This window comes from Pecten maximus, chromosome 18 (genome assembly GCF_902652985.1).
Source record: "Pecten maximus chromosome 18, xPecMax1.1, whole genome shotgun sequence".
Lineage (NCBI taxonomy): Eukaryota > Metazoa > Mollusca > Bivalvia > Pectinida > Pectinidae > Pecten > Pecten maximus.
The window spans coordinates 29,289,894-29,309,954 of record NC_047032.1 but is presented as its reverse complement, the minus strand read 5'-3'; the positions used below and the strand labels follow the sequence as shown (position 1 = coordinate 29,309,954).

At 37.5% G+C, this 20,061-nt stretch overlaps 1 long non-coding RNA gene across 1 annotated transcript; it reads right to left on the bottom strand.

Moving 5' to 3' along the window:
* Positions 1 to 5,644: 5,644 nt before the first annotated feature.
* Positions 5,645 to 19,348, bottom strand: LOC117316476. The gene is made up of 3 exons (XR_004529862.1): positions 18,914 to 19,348; positions 6,135 to 6,467; positions 5,645 to 5,982 (listed from the first exon to the last, which is right to left on the bottom strand). It is a non-coding gene; the product is annotated as an uncharacterized LOC117316476 (long non-coding RNA).
* Between the last annotated feature and the right edge of the window lie 713 nt (positions 19,349 to 20,061).

Here is a 20,061-nt window from a genome sequence, read left to right as displayed (position 1 = left end):
TGTACTTAGAAAATGAATTACCAAGTACTTAGATAATTAATTGCCAGAATTAATTGCCATGTCTTGTCCTCGTGGTCTTTTAAAGACTTCCATTGTAGTTCATTGGTGTCATAATTATTTATAGAAAAGCAGTATGTTGCCGATTAGTTGATCAATTATATATAATTAGTTCCAGTCCTTTATGCAATCATTTTTCATATTCCATTTCATATTTCACAATTACGTCATTGAATAACATGTTTTTATGATGAATGGGAAGAGGACAAAAGTTATGTACGTTTAAGTTGTAGACTGGTTCAATCATTATCAGCTACACACCAATTTTTATAATAACATTAACAAGTATGGTAGCCCTGATGGCTAATGTCATTAAATAGTTATAATGTGTACATGAATTACATTTGAAAATAATATCTGTAGTCAGTGTTATTCATAAAACGCAGAAATTAACTAAAATCATTAAATAGTTAAGCTTAATACTTAATTATGTACATGGATGTTAAATAATTTTCACCATTTGGAGGTTAGTTGTAAAGTACTTAAAATTAAGCCATATCATTAGATTTTTCAGTCTAGTACAATTTCATATCAGTAGAGAATCAGACATAAAATGCCTGTTATCAACCCATGTCATTTTATACTGACAAATAAAACACTTAGGATTACCACTTATCACTGGAAGTCCGGTCTAATGTACTTACATATGTATGTATTACCACTTACAATGTATCACTGAAGTCGGGTCTAATGTACTTATGTAAAACAGAGACGTGTATATCAGATATACACGTCTCTGCCTAAAACAGACAACTACAAAATGTAGTGAGTCAAAAATACTTAAACAATCGCCCAAATCACTGGATAATATGGAAGATATATTTGAAAACAACTTTATATTATCAGACAGCTATCAAAATTGAGAAAGAGCGAAATGGTTATTGTTTTGTAAGATTAACCCATATCATTGAATAATGTTTTAAAAAGGGCCAATGCGGACAAACATTAGGGTAACTTATATCTATGAGCTGTTAAAAAGGCCTAATATAGTCGCCATTAAAAATATAACATTATGCTGTTTTTGACTATCATGTTTTTATTACATTTTTACTGGTGGTGGGGAGGGTCCAGGGGTCCAGGCCCCCCCCCCCTCCCCCTTTTTCGGATGAGGTAAATTTTTTTATAGCCTTAAAAAAACGCCTATGCTACCCCCCCCCCCCCCCCCCATCGAAAATCTTATCCCCGAAAGATTGCAAAATTTGCTATAATCATTTAATTACTGGACCCCCTCTCCTTTCAAATTCCTGGATCCGCGCCTGAGAACGACGCTCTCTATTCACCTCATTTAAATCCGGTTTAGATTCAAATGAAGTGAAGATAGAAAAGTGCTTATTTACCTGCACTTTTGCTGTAGACATTTTTGCTGTATACATGTTTGCTGTATACATTTTTGCTGTATACATTGCATTCTTTTTCAAATGAAATACTCATCAAACAATAGTAACTTAAACAAAACATTCCAGGAGCATTAAATACTGAACTTGTGTTGAGCAGCGGTTCAGATAGGTGCCGTGTCATTGGCAAGGGTAACGTCATTAGGACACGACGTCAATGATTTTGCTACCGATTCCGGCAATTTTTTCGACGCTTATACTTTTTCTCCCCCCCCCCCCCCCCCCCCCCCCCCCTGTCTTTAAAGATAAATTAAATAGAAAATAATTTCACTTGTACATATGTATTACAGAATTTACCGATATTTTCACTCCTGCTTTGTAGCCGTGAAAAATAATATTGATATTCTGTCATACTCTTGAAATACATGTCAGTGTTATATCAATGAAATGGGAAACCAATTAATATACTCTCTGTATACATTTGTATCAAGGAAAAGGGCTGTTCATTTATACACTGTGTTGTAGTTGAGGAGCGGAAGTTTATACAAGACTACAGAAGAATGAAATATTTTGTACATTAATACCATTTTGTTGTATTAACGGTATTGTTAAGTTCAAAACGAGCTTCCATATATCAGCATTATATCAAAGATGAGCAAAGTTTGTTAAACTATTTACGTACATATGTTTTATAAAGTGTCACATAATGATTATTCGTGATCTGTATTTAAGCTGTGGACATATTCCATTAGTATTATCAGAATAGTTATTCCTTTATATTGTTGTATATTTGATAAGATGTATACAATCAAACTCGTATCAATGGAATGTGGTTTGTGTGTTATATATATTTCATAGAACGGATTAGAGGTGCTATAACCACGTGTACGTAGACCAATAGAATCTTACATTGGCCTGTTCTGTAGACAAGGATATCTCAACCAGAGTGTAAGAGTTCGGTTTGTCAGCCCAAGGCTTGCCGAATGCTGGCCAGCCAAACTCTAACACGAGCATTGATATATTACTGTCCAAGGAACAGACCTATGTTTGATTATTTTTCTCTCATACTTAAAGCACAAGTTGTTTTGAAAGCTTTTCATCGCGCCATCATCATGCCGCATGAAATAAGCATTAAAATTGATGACGTTATCAAATTGCAACGTGGTTACCTTACATTAAATAGAATCGTTCACCCCCTTGTGTTGATATTCCCCTGTCTCACTCCCAAGGGGGCTGAATGATTATTTTTCTCTTACCCTCTTATGCTAATGTTATGTTGATGTAACATCGTCACATTGTTGCCGTGACGTCATACAGTTGTTGAGAACGTGCAAAGAGCACGTGTAATGTGGTTTGTTTCAAATTGCGGATATCCTTTTCCAGGGTAAGAGAAAGAGTTATCCCATCACTAGCAACCACGAGGGTCACAGTGTCAAGTATCATGTGAGAAAAACTGAATACATATACTGTATTGACTATATTCTGACTAATCGTCTCCGATATCTTGTATAGTGCTTCTTAGGTGCATCCGTCATTCTAGAAATGTCATTACTGGTGAAACATACTCCTAATAAACCTGGGATTATTTTATTTTTATCTATTCCACGTGAAGGCCAATATTACCGCTAAATGTGGCGTGATTATACCGTAGAATATTACATTTTGTACCTAATGTTTTAATTATCATTATTTGGTATAGTATGGTTACGTTTTGATATCGATCTTAGATTAATTAAAAATAAATGCTGGTTGTTAATGTATCGGTTCTGCTTGTTAAAATGGCGTTATAAATGTATAGCATGTCAACAATATTGTCACCTTGTTGCATTGTAATATTGATTTAATGGATTTCTGTTTTACAAATAATTTAGATAGCTGTGTTTGTTATAAAGTGCTAAATTTAAATTATCAGCAAGTGAATGTTATTTTTTGTGTGCACGGGGAGCACATGTTAGGTTTTGAACACTGACCATTAAATAAGGTTGTTGAAATTCGTCCAAGAGAATATACCACCAATATTTTATCCCCATGTATTGTTCTGGCAGTTGGTAAGATCGATATATGTATCTGTATAAGTCATTACATATTATAAATGTTGTTTTTGTAACCAGAATTAAATAAATTTTGTTACAATTAATTCCAAAGTTAGTAGTCTTTGCTTTATAAAAAGTCTGCTTACTTGAAGTATCAGGTCCCGACCTCATCAACATTAACTTACTCCATATGGCAGCGCTATTGGACTGGAGGAAGACACCTTTCATTAAATTACATTATTCTTAGTAAAATCTATTTTAATATAATTACCAATAATAATTATTTCAAGTCCTTATATACCGCTATATGACCACACCACAGCCGCCATCTCAATGCAGGTAACAAATTATAATCCTTGGTCATTGGGCCTTTAGCCACCAGTCAATGTATTTTCTATACTCCCTGGGAACCATACAGCTGGAGCTGCTATTTCGCCCCCGACGACTTACATACGACATTTCTTGCAATACCGCATTGCATACTTATTTACAGTTGAGTCGACTGGGCCACAACGGAGTAAAGTATCTTATTTAGGCATACAACACAGTGCCCGTGCTAGAACTCGAACTACTGACCCTTCAGTCACTCAGCCCTGTGTCCTACCACTAGACTACCGTGCCGGGACTCGTACTAGTGATCCTTCGGTAATAGAGCCCTGTGTCCTACCACTAGACTACCGCGCCCGGACTCGTACTAGTGATCCTTCGGTTATATAGCCCTGTGTCCTACCACTAGACTACCGTGCCGGGACTCGTACTAGTGACCCTTCGGTAATAGAGCCCTCCGTCCTACCTCTAGACTACCGTGCCGGGACTCGAACTACTGACCCTTCAGTCACTCAGCCCTGTGTCCTACCACTAGACTACCGCGCCCGGACTCGTACTAGTGATCCTTCGGTTATATAGCCCTGTGTCCTACCACTAGACTACCGTGCCCGGACTCGTACTAGTGATCCTTCGGTTATATAGCCCTGTGTCCTACGACTAGACTACCGCGCCCGGACTCGTACTAGTGATCCTTCGGTTATATAGCCCTGTGTCCTACCACTAGGCTACCGTGCCCGGACTCGTACTAGTGATCCTTCGGTTATATAGCCCTGTGTCCTACCACTATGCTACTGTGCCGGGACTCGTACTAGTGACGATTCGGTAATAGAGCCCTGCATCATACCACTAGGCTACCGTGCCGGGACTCGAACTAGTGACCCTTCGGTAATAGAGCCCTGCATCCTACCACTAGGCTACCGTGCCGGGACTCGAACTAGTGACCCTTCGGTAATAGAGCCCTGCATCCTACCACTAGGCTACCGTGCCGGGACTCGAACTAGTGACCCTTCGGTAATAGAGCCCTGCATCCTACCACTAGGCTACCGTGCCGGGACTCGAACTAGTGACCCTTCGGTAATAGAGCCCTGCATCCTACCACTAGGCTACCGTGCCGGGACTCGTACTAGTGACCCTTCGGTAATAGAGCCCTGCATCCTACCACTAGGCTACCGTGCCGGGACTCGAACTAGTGACCCTTCGGTAATAGAGCCCTGTGTCCTACTACTAGACCACTATACCTGCGTAGTTGAGAACTTTCCTAAAGTTAAGGGACGGTCATGAAACCAGGGTCAGCTAGTTTTTGAGTATTTTGAAGACAGTTTATAATGCCACTACCATTGAGGTTACTTCAAACGAGTGCGATATAACGACGCATTTATGTAAAACTGGGACCTACACACGGAACTGGAGATTCCTGGCATGTCCATCAGCTATATTCTTCATGGCGTTTTGTCAGTTCCACCATCCTGTTCTCTGTAATCTGTAATAACTAAACGACAATTCCTAAATATGTATTGCTTTCTACAGAGTGAACTAGAATCAACATTGTGATGTAATTGGATCTTACACCCGTGTAATTGTGATATCGGACACTGAATAAAGAATCAACTGTCTGAAGTGGAAACAGAACGAGATTGGCCATGTGAATATATTAATGGTTTCGGATTTATTACTAAACTCAAGGAAAAATCCCTGTGAAAATCTGCTTGTAGTGACGAACATTTTTTCTTAGAAGAAAATACGCCACTGAATCAGCCAATCAAAGGCGACATTACAAACGACGTTTTACGCTATTGGCTAATAACATGATCTTTTTAAACCAATGATAATGTTTGTCACAGCCAAGTTTAAATTTTAACTGAATAATAAGGAAAGAAACATGAGTAAGCCAAAGTCAGTCACATAAAGTATGATCATTTAATGGGTGACGTGTATACATGAAAAGAACAAACTATTTGGGGAAAAAGAAGAAAATACCCGAGGAATGTTATAACAAATGAGCACCATAACGTTCTCCAATAGCCTATGTTATGTAAATGTACAACTACTTGTCCAGACTGGCTGAGATAAGGTTCCACCTCTCACGTGAATTCCGTTGTTTTCTCAAACACCGGGATAGGTTCTACAAACGGTGCTGGAGCAACACGCGATGCTGATTTAAATGTCAGATTAATTTGACGTTTGACGCTTCCTAGTGCGTTGAACCGTGCTGGCCAAGTTTTGATAGATTCCTACAAATTGAAGAAAAAATGGTAAAAATGTGACAAAATTAGCTTAAAAAAATAAACAGCGGCATACATTGAACAACAAAGCATAATTTGAAAAAAAGTCATAATAAAAGTCTCAGATTAAATGTAAGTATTCCCTATTGTGATATACTTACTGTAGATGTGGGTCTTTTATCATGTGGGGGAGCTGGACTCGGGGTAACAACGACCTTGGGGACAGTCTTTGGGACCCTCTTTGGCCGCTCTAAGTTTGGATTATAGTCAGGGATTATACTCATATACGTGGTTATAACTGTGAGCCTGGTAAGGCTTACTGCCTTTGTATCCCGTTGTTTTTGGCTTGTACTCTTTCAGTTTGTATTCAGTGTTCTTTGGAGCATATGGCCTTGGCTTATAACCGCCTATTGTTGTACTGTTGTAGGGCTTTGCCTTGTAAAGTCCAGATTTGGAATCAAAACTAGACTTATTGAAGTCTGTTATCTTTGTTCCTGCAACGAAAAGCAAATACAAAATGGATTTTGGTTCTTTTTTTTCTGGGTACTTATCAAGATACTTGACACAGGAATAGCGCAAAGTACAAGGCCGATGAAAGGCCTGACGCAACACCAATTAGACAAAGCACAAAGGCATTGAAAGTCCTGACGCGACATGGAGTGGGCAAAGCACAAGGAACATGAAATACCTCTCTTTGAATAACAAACGTGGTATATAATGATGTTCTCAAAGTCAGTGGTGTAATGAAAAATCTTCGAGATATCCGGTGTAGTCGAGGTAACCAGGTTTAATTTTTATAGATTTTTTTTTTTTACAGAACTGAATATTTACTTTGTGTAAAGCAGGGTGTTTGAGTTATAAGAGTTCGTGATAACGAAGTTAATATGTATAATGCCTTAAAACGAACCCGATTAAAGACAGATATGTAGCTGGCAGTTCAGTTCAGTTAATACGACAAGAGAAGAAAAACAATAATACAATATACCTTTATGACTTGGTCTACTGTACAAATGTATATGGATATCAGAACTGTTATATTTTGTTCGTTTAAGGATATCGGGACTATCTGGTCAGTAGGAATATTTCCTTTAATCAAATTCAGATATAACGAACTATTCCCTGGTCTCGTGAATAGTTTATAAGTTTTAATGGTGCTGTGGTAGTGACTACCGATAATCAGAATGTGAAAACCATACAAGAACTGCCGCAAATATTACTTCACTGGTCCATTTTTGAACTGTAGTGTAGCACAGACTTATTGTCCACTCACTTATACTGCTCTTTATCGAACCATCCAAGACAGTAAAGAAGCAAATTGGTCCATTTTTGAACTATGGTGTAGCAGACTTACTGTCCACACATATATACTGCTCTTTACCGAACCATCCCAGACAGCAAAGAAGCAGGCTCCAGACACGTACAAATGTTCGTTATTGTGGGAAGATATAATTACTTTGTGTCACCATTTATAAATAAATCTAAATCTAAAACGGGAATTCCTCGATATCGTTTATTCTGGCTGTTTTTATGGTCTACATCATTACGTGACTTTAGATTGGAAACTATTTCTTTAAAAAGTTATATGACAGTATGTACGTCATTTCCTATAACATATCATAACTAAAACGTTTAATCCAAAACTTTAAGTAACATTTCTATGGGATAGAAATCACACTCAAGTTTCCCTAACAACCACTTAATTAGATATAGTACATTACTCTAAATTATATGAACTCTCACGTTACGGACGGAAAGGTGCTCGTATTAATTAGCTACATTATTGGTATGTATGACGATGCCCCGGATGATGCAGCGCGACCTTCACATTGGTATTAATGACATTGACACAGTAACACGACAATCCACTGGTCAGTTTGTCTCATTAAAGCTACAAGCCAAACAGAGGAGCGTAAGTACCTCATAAGCACCTCATCCAGGGGAGAGAACTGATAACTTTTCTGGTCCCGGTTGCATCAATATTCCTGAACTCGTGCAAATTCCCGAACTTAAATTTTTCCATAGTTAACCATTAAAGAATTTAGAGAAGGCTCCTTCACTAAGATATTTTCCTCAAATTCTTTAATGCTTTCCTATAGAAACATTCAAGTTAAGGAATTTCCTTAAGTTTTGGAACGTTGATCAAACTGGGATGGATTGATACGCAGATACAATAGATTAAGCTAAAACCGACGTATTGCAAAGTTACAACCTTGATATTTCTTCAGAGACATATATACAGAGAGATTGGCAGCTCTCTATTTGCCCTTGTGTTTACATAGTGGCCCCTGACCTTCCCACAATCCTTTGCGGTCGCTCGGTTCAGTCTTCACTAGACGCCATATTGGAGAAAACTTGAAAACCAGACACATATAATTATCGATAATTTCTATTTGAAATCATCACCAAGATCCAATTATGTGCTTTAATTTTATTGATATCAAAGTGCAGAAGTGTCATCAATATGAAATATATCACAATTTGCTTATTTTGAGTATGAAAGTCAAGCACAACGCAGGAAAGATCGGCGGGAATCTCCAATTTTCGAAAAGTCCCTATGGGGTTTTCGAGAATACGGATAAATGACAACAATGTGCATGATAATCAAGACCACATTCTATAAGTATGATAGTTTTTGGTTAATGTGGTAACTTTTGTAGTGGCCTAGATAAAACAATGTGCTTTTTGTGTTCGTTTAAAATTGACGATGTTTTGGTCGGACGTAATGGCTGCTTAATTACAAAACTTGGACATGTCGAATAGGACCCAATGGATTTTATAAAATACGGATAAATGGCAACAATGTGCATGATCAATAAGACTATATCCCATAAGTATGATAGTTTTTGGTTAATGTGGTAACTTTTGTAGTGGCCTAAATAAAACGATGTGCTTTTTGTGTGCGTTTAAAATTGACGATGTTTTGGTCGGACGTAATGGCGGGTTAATTACAAACTTGGACATGTCGAATAGGACCCAATGGATTTTCGAAAATACGGATAAATGACAACAATATGCATGATCAATAAGACTATATCCCATAAGTTTGATAGTTTTTGGTTAATGTGGTAACTTTTGTAGTGGCATAAATAAAACGATGTGCTTTTTGTGTGCGTTTAAAATTGACGATGTTTTGGTCTGACGTAATGGCGGCTTTATTACAAACTTGGACATGTCGAATAGGACCCAATAGATTTTCGAAAATACGGATAAATGACAACAATATGCATGATCAATAAGACTATATCCCATAAGTTTGATAGTTTTTGGTTAATGTGGTAACTTTTGTAGTGGCCAAAATAAAACGATGTGCTTTTTGTGTGCGTTTAAAATTGACGATGTTTTGGTCTGACGTAATGGCGGCTATTTACAAACTTGGACATGTCGAATAGGACCCAGTGGATTTTAGAAAATACGGATAAATGGCAACAATGTGCATGATCAATAAGACTATATCCCATAAGTATGATAGTTTTTGGTTAATGTGGTAACTTTTGTAGTGGCCTAAATAAAACGATGTGCTTTTTGTGTGCGTTTAAAATTGACGATGTTTTGGTCTGACGTAATGGCGGCTTAATTACAAACTTGGATATGTCGAATAGGACCCAATAGATTTTTGAAAATACGGATAAATGACAACAATATGCATGATCAATAAGACTATATCCCATAAGTTTGATAGTTTTTGGTTAATGTGATAACTTTTGTAGTGGCCAAAATAAAACGATGTGCTTTCTGTGTGTATTTAAAATGACGATGTTTTGGTCTGACGTAATGGCGGATTAACCAGAACATGTCGAATAAGTTCCAATACTACGATACACACATGCGCATAGCCCGATTTACCTGCGATCGCGTGTGTTTGATAGGAGACAGGACGCTCTCGATAAGGGATATGCTTGAGTGGTCACGAATAAAGGGAGCCACTATGTGTACGGGGAAATAGCGATGTTACTAATCTCTCTGTATATATGTCTCTGATTTCTTTAATGAATTCAGCTTTTGTGTGACTCTTGTGTTAGAAGCGGCAGATAATCGTAAGATAGTACATGTAAACTGAATTATAGAGTTACCTGTAAAATCACGATTGGAAAATATTATCAGGCCGAATGCCTTTATATCATAAAACTAAGACTTTCCTTTTGTTTAATCAGGAAAATCACGTGTTCGCAGCCACCTTTTCGTACATGTTACTTCAATATATTGTAAACAGGATGTGTAAACAGGATGTGTAAACAGGATGTGTAAACAGTAAATTACCAGGCGCGTGTAGCTGGAAGGGTTTGCATATACAAGCACTGCGAGCGACCCCGCCCCCATTTGATCGTATTTTTGATAACCCGTGTGTTCTATGATACAGATAAAATAAAAATGGACCATCATTCTTATATGTTTTACTGCTTCGATGAAATATACAGCACATACCATTCAATTTGTTTATAATTAAATTAATGTTGTCTGACGACTAAAAAACCTTGGCAAATGTGCTAACATGGCAGCTACGCCCTTGATTACTATCCTACGTGACGTTCAAAACGTTCTGACATGTCTGTAATTAGAACTCGGTAGCAATTAGCCCCTAATGGGATGTAGCAGAATATGACGTGGAGTTACATTACAATCTTGTACTTGTGTTGACACGAGGACACTTAAAAACACGTCATCGGTGAGCCATCCTAACATCTACAATATATTACAAAATAATTACAGAATAAAAAAATATCACCAAATCTAATGTAAATTACAAGTACTCTTATAAAAATATGTTAGTGCGCACGAAATATACTAGAAATATTTCTCTTCATTTATCTTAGCTATAAAACATGTTATAACATAAATAGTATTCGGGCCCGAATTGATAATACTGGTTCACAAAATTTTGCCCTAATTATGAAAAAAATATCTCTAAAACGGTCTACATCATATAATGAATAATTATAGTATTTAGTTTTGAGTAATTTACATGTAGTTTAGCAGTAGTTTTTTCAAGGTACGCGAGGGGAAAATCATACTTCGTTTAGGTGTATCTTGCTAAAAAGTACGATGGCCGACAAGAGCCTGGCAAAATGAAATGAAAAAACTGTAACACTTTTTTTCATGGTACATTTTTTTCACATCTTTTTGTACCATTGTATGGTACAGAAAGATGTGAAAGCGGAGTTGAAATGAGTCAGTCGCTTTTGTATCTTTTTGTACCAAAAAGCGGCCGAAAACAGCCATGGTACAGAAACATATGAAACGGCCAGTCATAAGGGTTACTGAGTTTGACAAATGACTCCCAGATAAAGCTGTCATCACATAGACTGCCAATTAGTATCCAGAATGTCTGGCTACTGGATGATCCAATCGTCATGTATATTGATGTTGGGCCTGCAAAATGATCAGTTGTCTATTTCAACTTTTAAATTACTTTTCATTTTAAAAATAACGTCTTTAATAATTTTTCCAGTGACGATTTAGTTGTACATACATTGTCAATGTATCCAATCTGCCTCAACTGCTCGAGTAAAAGAAACTAAACACACCGATGGGGCCCGTTTTGGGGAAATGGGGCCATCAATTTTATTACGTAATAAAAACTTCTCGAGTAAAAGAAACTATAGACACCGATGGGTTTTGTTATTACGCTTTTAGCAGTGAAATATCGAAAATTAATCATTCTATAAAAGTGGAAAATGGAAAAAGTTAAAAGATGATCCGGTATATTTTGCTATGAAAATGTAATAAACAGCATATCTAACAGCATCTTCAATAATACCAAATGTATTTCACTCATGTGACTAATATTTTGATATTTTTCATGAATGCGCAAATATCGAAATATTAGCCCCACTCGTAAAATAAAGTTGGTTTTACAGAAGACATCGAGGAATATATATATTTTGTAAGACTATTAGAGAAATGCTGTAATGTTTTTTCAATCGTTAAATTGTTTATCTCTAAAATAGAAATGACGACAGGTTTAATTTAATAATGTTTAGCCCCTAAGGTACACCCCAATACTTACACTAAAGTTTCGACTCGATTTGTGTCCTCAGAAGTGATTAATAAACTTTGCGGCTTGTTGTGACGGTGTTATCAAACCTTCTGCTATACGGGGTCAGCCCTGGTCATGGTGTTGGATAACGACATTCCGATGTTCTGATGGTACAAAAAGATATGAAAAAACTGTAACGTTTTTTTCTTGGTACACTTTTTTCATATCTTTTTGTACCAAAAATGGTACAAAAAGAAATGAAAAAAGTGTAACGCGGTACAAAACCTTTCACATCATTTTGCCGGCTGATACCGGCTATTGGTACATAAACATGTGAATGTAAGCTGTGTTTTTTCCTAAGTAGTTTATAATCTTTCTGTAACACATATAGTACAAAATGATTTGAATTTTCACATCTTTTTGTACCATGGTACACTTTTCTATGGTACAAAAAGATATGAAAAAACTGTACCATTGAAAAAAGTGTTACAGTTTTTTCATTTCATTTTGACAGGCTCTTGTCGGCCATCGTAAAAAAGCCGTTTTAACGAGTTTTAAACATTTCTAGTTAACATCGAGCAATCCCCATTTCTACTGTCGGTAGCTAGGAAGCTAACGAGCTTCGTGTTACCAGAAAGCCAAGCCTTTAGAACATTTACAAAGTTTTACAAAGCAAGCAAAGGGCGATACTTTATTACTCTCGCCGTTGACAATGTATAAACATGCGTACTTTTATACTGAAATAACACATTCTCTACCGAGGTGTGTGTATGTTTATTCCTTAAACATGACCTACTTTTAAAACACATTGCCGATGTTACGAATGGTTTCTTTCATCCAGTTTGTTATACTACTTTAGTGTGTCATAAATCGGTTACGCATGGGTACATCTTAGGACGAACAGCTAGTGTATGACATCACGTTTATAAAGCTGTGCTATTTATACCTAAGGTAAAACACTGTACCAAATTATAAAGGGGTGATTCTATCCAATGTGTTACTGAACAAACACTATTCTGGCTATCGTTCCTATCGGACGTAACGAAGTTAGGTACATTTAGTAGTCAGGTCAGTAGTCTTATGATATAACTCAGGTAATGCATAAACAAAGGAGAGGGGGGGGGGGGGGGGGGGGGGGGGGGGCTGGCGAATCGAAACCACCGACGGGGAGGGGGTAAAACCACAGAGAGGGAGGGGGATTAAACTACGGAAAGGTAGGGGATAAATCCACGGGGGAAGGAAGATGGAGGGGGATTACACCACGGGGGAAGGACATAAGACCACGGAGATGGAGGGGGAGGACATAAGACAACGAGATGAATTTTCAACAAATTTTATTGACATTTGATGTTATTTGTCAAAAGGATAGAATAACAGGCCAAGCCTATATAAATGTTCTCCTATGGTGGCAATTGGAATGTATAAATATAAAATTAATATATAAATTTACTATGAAATGAAAAAATTACATGTACAAGTGTACATGTATAACTAACATTTAAGGGAGATAACTCAAACATAAACATTCACACATCATTCATACATTTTGCTTTTTGCTTATATATACATGTATACATAATATTTGATAATATTTAAGATGAACTTTATCTAGAAGAATTATTCATTGACAGGCATTGACCAAAAGTCCATGTGCATGTATGCACAGGTCGTGCCTGTCAATAATTAAGCGAAAATAATATATATAAATGTAAAATATTATATCAAAAATTGTCAGAAAAAAAAATTACTATCACTCAAAATGTTTAGCAGACGCTATACTTCATATATATACAAGACTTAACTAACTCAACTGCTGACACATGTGACCAATGAAGATGAAGGGATATTTCAGGACATGTATAATCATACATACTCCATATTCATTAAAATTTAAGGTATAAATAATATAACATAGTACAATACAATATAATATATAATATATTATATCATGACTTATATATTTAAAGCATATAGAGATTAAAGCGTCTCGATTTCCCAATGAACAATTGAACATCATTTAGTATTTGTATATTTACAAACTTATCACAGTCAGGGCAACCTTGTAAGAAAGTGCTGATGTTAGAATGGTTATGATTTGCATAACTATCTACTGAGGTAAACAGAGAATGTCTAATAGCATTATACCTAGGACAATCAAAGAAATAATGTGAAACAGTTTCATTTTCAATATCACAGGCACAGGTGGGAGAGTTTAACAAATGATCATTAAATAAATCAAAATTTAAATTGCTACATGAATTTCTAAGCTGACAAATAATGATATTAGCCTTTCTATTTCCTTCAAATTTGAAAATATGCAGTGATTCACATTCAGCATTAATCTTATTATTAAGTTTGCATTTAAAAGCTGCTAGAGAAGAAGAGTTGAAGAGGTCAGGATTAGCATTGTTAGTTATGCGGCACATTTGGGGGAAGAAACTGTCAAAGTAATTGTTAGTTCTGCATAGAGGAGGATTGAAGAGTCGTGATTGTCTTAGGGAATACGGGTTATCATTTTGGTTGTTAATAAAAGGAATAAGGATATCTTGTAAGTATTGTGGTAATAGTCCATGAATTATTTGTACATCATTATGTGTTTGTGTTTATTTCTTCTATCTGATAGAGATTCCAAGCCAATTTCTTCATATAATTTATTGTGTGATGTTCCTGATCTGAGACCTGTAATGATTCTGGCTGCTTCTAACTGAACAGATTCTAATAATTGTTTTGATTGGTGAGTGCATAAGACTACACGGAGATGAAGGGGGATTACACCACGGGGGGAAGGAGGGAAGGGGATAATACCAAAGAGGGAGGGAGAAAAAAAACAAGGATTGGGAAGGGGATAAAACCACGGATTTGGGAGGGGGACCACGGATTTGGAGGGAGATAAAACCACGGATTTTGAGGGGGATAAAACCACGGATTTGGAGGGGGATAAAACCACAGATTGGGAGGGGGATAAAACCACGGATTGGGAGGGGGGTACAAATCCTCAGAGGGGTAAGGGGTAAGGGAGGGTGGGTGGGTGGTACCCCATCGAGGAAATCCACTTAAAATATCTTTACGGTACTAATGCATAAAACGGTACCATGAAAAAACAATAAACATATCCTGCATTTGTACAAAAGCCTCACAAGTAGAAAGCACACTTCAATATGACTAATCAAAGAAAGTAGTTGAATGTTTATGTAAAATAATGAATAGAAAACTTCATCATACATCTGTAAAAATCTTAAAATATAGAAAAGCGATCTGTATTTACTCATTAACCAATTACGTATTGTTTGACTATTTGTATATTAATAAAAAGTAATAATATGAACGCTTGTTACTTGTTTTCTATGTTTGAATTGCTCAATAATATACTCACCTAACACCTGAATAGAATACATTTTCCGTTCAGAGATCTAACTCTTGTTGCTGTACAATGAAACAGAGGAGACCTAGTCGTAAAGGCAAGGGGTTATAAAATCGTCCCATAGCTATAAATTATGCTAGTCAGTCTTGTTAGGGCCAAACTCTCTAAATATGTCCAGATTTCTTGGTCATTCCTCATCAGTTTACACATTTACTGAGCTCCTGTTCACGGTAAGTTTACATGCCCAACTTTTTGTTTTGTTTCGGGTACGATTTTAATGGTACAGGGCCTAGGCAGTATCGAGAAAGGTCTACATTGGATACTTTGTTTTCGGTGGCGGAAACAATATCACCATCTAGGCCAGCATTGGCAGCTTAACACTTAGCATTGGCAGCTTAACAATATATTTCCTGTAAAACTAAGATGGACATATTGGTATGCATGTTGGTTGGTATTTTTATACCTAAAATTGTATTTTTAATAGGCAATCTCTGAAGTGTGGAAATATAGAACGATTCACTTCCATTTTATATGTCATCATTGATTATACTGTGTACCTAGCAGGTTAAGGTATTCGACACCTGTGGGTGTATCTAGTACATGATCATTGATTTACAGCTTACAAATTAAATTCGGCAAACATAATAAATTCCTTCAGACGGTGATGGTCATAGCCTGGTCAACAGGCGGTCAGTATAATAAACTCCTTCAGACGGTGATGTATGGTCATAGCCTGGCCAACAGGCGGTCAGTATAATAAACTCCTTCAGACGGTGATGTATGGTCATAGCCTGGTCAACAGGCGGTCAGTATAATAAACTCCTTCAGACGGTGATGTATGGTCATAGCCTGGTCAACAGGCGGTCAGTATAATAAACTCCTTCAGACGGTGATGTATGGTCATAGCCTGGCCAACAGGCGGTCAGTATAATAAACTCCTTCAGACGGTGATGTAAGGTCATAGCCTGGTCAACAGGCGGTCAGTATAATAAACTCCTTCAGACGGTGATGTATGGTCATAGCCTGGTCAACAGGCGGTCAGTATAATAAACTCCTTCAGACGGTGATGTATGGTGATAGCCTGGTCAACAGGCGGTCAGTATAATAAACTCCTTCAGACGGTGATGGTCATAGCCTGGTCAACAGGCGGTCAGTATAATAAACTCCTTCAGACAGTGATGTAAGGTCATAGCCTGGTCAACAGGCGGTCAGTATAATAAACTCCTTCAGACGGTGATGTATGGTGATAGCCTGGTCAACAGGCGGTCAGTATAATAAACTCCTTCAGACGGTAATGTATGGTCATAGCCTGGCCAACAGGCGGTCAGTATAATAAACTCCTTCAGACGGTGATGTAAGGTCATAGCCTGGTCAACAGGCGGTCAGTATAATAAACTCCTTCAGACGGTGATGTATGGTCATAGCCTGGTCAACAGGCGGTCAGTATAATAAACTCCTTCAGAAAGTTATGTAAGGTCATGGCCTGGTCAACAGGCGGTCAGTATAATAAACTCCTTCAGACGGTGATGGTCATAGCCTGGTCAACAGGCGGTCAGTATAATAAACTCCTTCAGACGGTGATGGTCATAGCCTGGTCAACAGGCGGTCAGTATAATAAACTCCTTCAGACGGTGATGTATGGTCATAGCCTGGTCAACAGGCGGTCAGTATAATAAACTCCTTCAGACGGTGATGGTCATAGCCTGGTCAACAGGCGGTCAGTATAATAAACTCCTTCAGACAGTGATGTAAGGTCATAGCCTGGTCAACAGGCGGTCAGTATAATAAACTCCTTCAGACGGTGATGTAAAGTTATAGCCTGGTCAACAGGCGGTCAGTATAATAAACTCCTTCAGACGGTGATGTATGGTCATAGCCTGGCCAACAGGCGGTCAGTATAATAAACTCCTTCAGACGGTGATGTAAGGTCATAGCCTGGTCAACAGGCGGTCAGTATAATAAACTCCTTCAGACGGTGATGTATGGTCATAGCCTGGTCAACAGGCGGTCAGTATAATAAACTCCTTCAGAAAGTTATGTAAGGTCATGGCCTGGTCAACAGGCGGTCAGTATAATAAACTCCTTCAGACGGTGATGGTCATAGCCTGGTCAACAGGCGGTCAGTATAATAAACTCCTTCAGACGGTGATGGTCATAGCCTGGTCAACAGGCGGTCAGTATAATAAACTCCTTCAGACGGTGATGGTCATAGCCTGGTCAACAGGCGGTCAGTATAATAAACTCCTTCAGACGGTGATGTATGGTCATAGCCTGGTCAACAGGCGGTCAGTATAATAAACTCCTTCAGACGGTGATGTATGGTCATAGCCTGGCCAACAGGCGGTCAGTATAATAAACTCCTTCAGACGGTGATGGTCATAGCCTGGTCAACAGGCGGTCAGTATAATAAACTCCTTCAGACGGTGATGTATGGTCATAGCCTGGTCAACAGGCGGTCAGTATAATAAACTCCTTCAGACGGTGATGTATGGTCATAGCCTGGTCAACAGGCGGTCAGTATAATAAACTCCTTCAGAGATAGACAATACATGAAAACCCTAGTCTACCTTACTGAATAAAAGACAAGATACAAGCATATATTTCATAAAAATATTCTGAATACTCAATCTTAGACCCAATTTATTACTGATGAAAGCATTAATCATGTTTCGAAACATGGTTGATGGTCGACATCACGATGGCATTTCTAAATACGCTTTTCTTCTCGTGTGCTCTTTGACGTTATGACTGGTGGTTGCGTCATCACTACCACTGTTCTTATTTTGAGAGAGTGACATTACTTGGATCCCACCTAGATTTACTTGACATCGATGAAGCAGAGAGCTTATCCTTGCGAAACACATGGTCACAATATATTTTCATTTTTTTTTTATCTTTCAATTGTTTTTGTTAAGGTCTCCGTGTTGTGTTGTTCTTCTAACTTTCGATCACGTTTTGTTTTCCGATTTTACATGTGTATTAGTTATTGAAATCGTATATAAATCCGCAGGTTATATTAGGTAATGTGATATTGATAATATTCACCATCATCCTTAGAAGTAGTACAATGGTAGGAATGGTGCAAAGGGTAACCCGACACTCTGATACATTTTACCATTGTTATCTCATAACTGACGGGCGTAATGACTGTTCCAATCCAACCATTCTGACACTCTGACAACACCAACATTACTAGTCCTATGAGTATCACATAGCGTGTGAAACTGTAAAACACAGAGCTGTGGTCTTATCTTCTGAAAAGGGGACATATGGAAAACAGACATGGGTATACGACAACAAAATGTGGTCTCTGCTATATCCTCGTGCCATTACCGTCTCCTGAAAAAGGTCCATGTGACCAGAGAACAACGGCGTTCTGACACTTTCGTGCACACTATGGTCGTAATTCCAAACATTCTGAAATACTTTCGAGAGAAAGGTGGCAAATATTAATCAAAAGCTCTTTTCAACTCTTCAAACACTTTATATTTAAGACCTATTTAACGTTACTATGGTCAAGAATTTTTTAATGTTCAGTAAAATAATTTCTTCGCGAACACAGGTGCCATAGAGTCGGAAGGTATCTGTATGTTATTTATACTTACCCATTACTTTCTTCGACATGATGATTGGTCGTGTCACAAATCAGTCGGTGAAATAAAGCACACTATCCCTCCTTATTGTGTTCAATTAAATAAATGTTTCACAGGTTTAACCGTCTCAAGTGTTTTCTTATTTTTCGGTTTCCATTTTATCCATTAAATAACTTACAAGTCCCAAATTTCAGAAATATTCCACAAGACATGTTGACGTTATAAGTCACGATACTCGTTGTTGTGATATGTATAGATCCCTGTGGGTTTTACTGTAAGTCTGTAGATAGGTAAAGACTCGTCTTGCACTGATTGTCTCTTCAAACACACGCCGATGGCAGTGTGACAGGTTCTATCTTAGTTCTGTAAATTACCCGACCTTGTCTTCAGGGTAAATCACAGTAATCCATTCCGGGTACCTGTAAACAAAAATATTCCAGAATACACACCATGTAATGCTCAAAGAAGGAAGTCTCCAATAAATCATACTTCAATGTAATAAATGGTATCAAAACTTGGTGATTTAAAACTCTCCACTGACAAGACCAAGCTGACAAATAATCATGTAATTCCATAAGGGGTAAAAAGGTTGCTAAATGTTAACAAGATTTTTTTTTAATAACGTCTTTTGTCCAGCGAAAAAATAATGAAATGTTGATATGGATAGAGTGAAAATAATTGATAAACTGCGACGTTTTAAACTCTAAACAACGTTCATTCTTATATAATCTGCCAGAAAAAAATATATATCCCCTTTTATAGCCTCAGTTCTGAGATCGATCGATAGTGGATATTTAAGTGGTTATATTAAATTACGCGATCTTGTACAACCCTGGTTGTAGGTATGTTTATGGTAGATGTACTGTGTAGACCTGTGTCTAAGTAAACAATACGGGAAGCTTTAAAGGCACAAGTTCTTGTATTTGTACCTATAGCACGAGTTATGTTATATGGACCGACAACACGTAACTTCACACCAGTCAATTAATGTAGGCCTCATCAGGATTATTGGAACGTAATATAATGAAAAATATCTTTGAAAAAGCAACAAGATATTTCTAGACTGTGCCAAACACGACGAGCCTTTAAAGAGACTATAACTCATTAAAAGGTGATTTCGTCATATAAATAGTAAAGTGGTTTAAGATATATAGCAACGC